This window comes from Triticum dicoccoides, chromosome 6A, assembly GCF_002162155.2.
Source record: "Triticum dicoccoides isolate Atlit2015 ecotype Zavitan chromosome 6A, WEW_v2.0, whole genome shotgun sequence".
NCBI lineage: Eukaryota > Viridiplantae > Streptophyta > Magnoliopsida > Poales > Poaceae > Triticum > Triticum dicoccoides.
This window is the reverse complement of record NC_041390.1, coordinates 139,842,498-139,844,963: the sequence shown is the minus strand read 5'-3', so window position 1 is coordinate 139,844,963 and position 2,466 is coordinate 139,842,498. Positions and strand designations below refer to the sequence as shown.

The 2,466-nt window shown below is 62.0% G+C and overlaps 1 pseudogene; it reads left to right on the top strand.

Moving 5' to 3' along the window:
• Positions 1-1,177: 1,177 nt before the first annotated feature.
• The window catches only part of LOC119316291, a 34,811-nt pseudogene continuing 33,522 nt past the window's right edge, over positions 1,178-2,466 (top strand).

The following is a 2,466-nucleotide window of genomic DNA, read 5'->3' as shown; positions in this document are numbered from 1 at the left end:
GTCCGACTCGGACACTGTCTCAGTGATGTCCTCCTCCGACGTCGGAGCGTAGGCGTCAAGGAACCGCTCGTCGCCGGAGTTCCAGGAGGACGCATCTCCTAGCGCCTGGTTGTATTTAGCGACCGCCGCGTTCGCTTGTCCTCGCGATAGTCGGCTCGCTCCTCTCTCCTCTTCGCCCTCCTCGCCCTCCTCTGGGCGAAGAACTGTTCCTCGTTGGTGTCTTTCGGGAAGCGATGACTCCACAGCGCCATGGCTTGCTCGTCCATCTCGGCCAGCCTGAGACGATGCTCCCACCTCCGGTGCTTGCGATGATCCTCGTCAGTGAGAAGCCGCGGGAAAGGCGCCAACTCCTGTGCGCGTTCCCGCGTCGCCACGTCGGCGAAGTTCATGTCCTGACGGGACCGCAGGAGGCGCCATGCCGCAGCGTCGTACGCACGGGCGCCCTCCTGAGCGGTGTCGAAAGTTCCAAGACGGAGCCGCATGCCGCCGCCCGACCGAATCTCGGCGGAGTAGGTGCCGGACGGACGCACGCGAACGCCGCGGTAGCCCGTACATCCCCGACGCCGAGGTGGCATCATGGTGCGGTGGTGGCGTGTCGGTGGCAGAGCGCGGCAGGGGGCGATGGAGAGACGGATAGATCGGCAAAGGGCGATGGAGAGACGGAGAGAGCGGCGGAGGCGCTGCAATTTACGTCCGGCGCGCCAAATGTAGCGCGCAAGCGGCCGCCTTTTCCCTCGCGCGCGAAATCATTTCCCGCGCGCGCTAGTTTGGCGCCGCCGCTGGAGCGCGCGTAAACGTCCCGTGCGCGTTATAAAAGCCAATTTACCGCGCGCGCGTCTTTTGATGCGGTTGTTGGAGATGCTCTTATTGTCATGCATGACACAAAGTAGCACATTATTTAATATGATACAATATCATATATGATACTCAAACCTCTCTTTCTTCATTTAATTTTATGTCATCTCATTAAAATTGCTTAGTTGACATGCATGATACTACCTATAATACCCATTACGCCTAACCTAATCAATTCTTAGAGAAATCTATGTTGCATGATACTCCCTCCAACGCCAGAAGCTCTGCCGAAAACAAACACCAAAAACACAGGAGAGGGAGGCGACATCGATTCCTCCCGCGCCGCCGCTCCCTCCTGTCCTCCTGATCCGTCCGATACCCCGATACCCCGATGCCGTCGCGCTCGCTCCGCGTCGCCGTCATCGGCGCCGGGGCCGCCGGCCTGGTGGCGGCGCGCGAGCTGCGGCGCGAAGGCCACGCCCCCGTCGTGTTCGAGCGCACCGACGGCGTGGGCGGCACCTGGGTCTACGAAGCCGACGCCGACGCGTCCGCCTCGCCGGAGCCGCCCGTCACCCAGCGGCGCTCGAACCTCTACGCGTCCCTCCGCACCAACCTCCCGCGCGAGTGCATGGGCTTCCTCGACTTCCCCTTCGTCGCGGGCCCCGACGGCGACCCCCGCAGGTTCCCCGGCCACGCGGAGGTGCTCCGGTACCTCCAGAGCTTCGCGCGGCGGTTCGACCTCCACGGCCTCGTCCGGCTGGAGACGGAGGTGGTCCGGCTGAGCAGGGAGGCGAGCGGCACCAGCTGGCGCGTCAGGTACTCGAGGAAGGCGCCCGGCAGCGAGAAGCGCGAAGCGGAGGAGGAGGTGTTCGACGCCGTCGTCGTCTGCAACGGCCACTACTCCAAGCCGCACTTCGCCGACGTCGCCGGTAACACATTGTCGATCCATTCTCATTCTCCGCCGGCAGGCACTCCTGGTGCTGCGCAACGCGTCGCCGATCGAGCTCGTGACAATTTGCTTTGGTGCCGCAGGCGCGGATGCTTGACCTGGGAAGCAGCTGCACAGCACCGGCTACCGCGTGCCCGAGCCATTCCACGGCCAAGTGCGTCCGTCCTTCCGTGTGTTTTTGCCCAGTGATTGTTTTCTTTTGCACTTGTCCGATGGTCGATGCGATCTGAAGTTTCTCAACGCTCTACAGTAAATTCATTTTGGTTGGCAGGTTGTGGTGGTGATAGGGTGTGGACCGAGTGGCACGGACATCTCGAGGGACATCGCTGGCGTCGCCAAAGAGGTCCATCTCGCCAGTAGATGGGCGTTTGCTGCCACTAGCGAGAAGCTGCCCGGACATGCTAACATGTGGCTTCATTCGGAGGTAAGGCCAACTCCACCGCGCGACCCTATCCTATCGGGTCCTGTCTGTTTGAGGTAAAATGGACAAAAAAGACGGTCCAACGCGCGGGAACAAACGGATTTTTGTCCGCTTTGTGTCCGTTTTCGACCCATCCCCGGCCCAAACTTGCGCCGGTTTTGTGGTGAAACGGACAGCGCACGGACGGGCGGGACGCGCGCGCTTGTCCTCCCCTGGCCCGCCTGTCGGTGGGAGAAACCAAAACCCCCCCGACGGCCATTTGGCGCCATTTTCCCCAAACCCTCCCACGTCCCTCCACCCC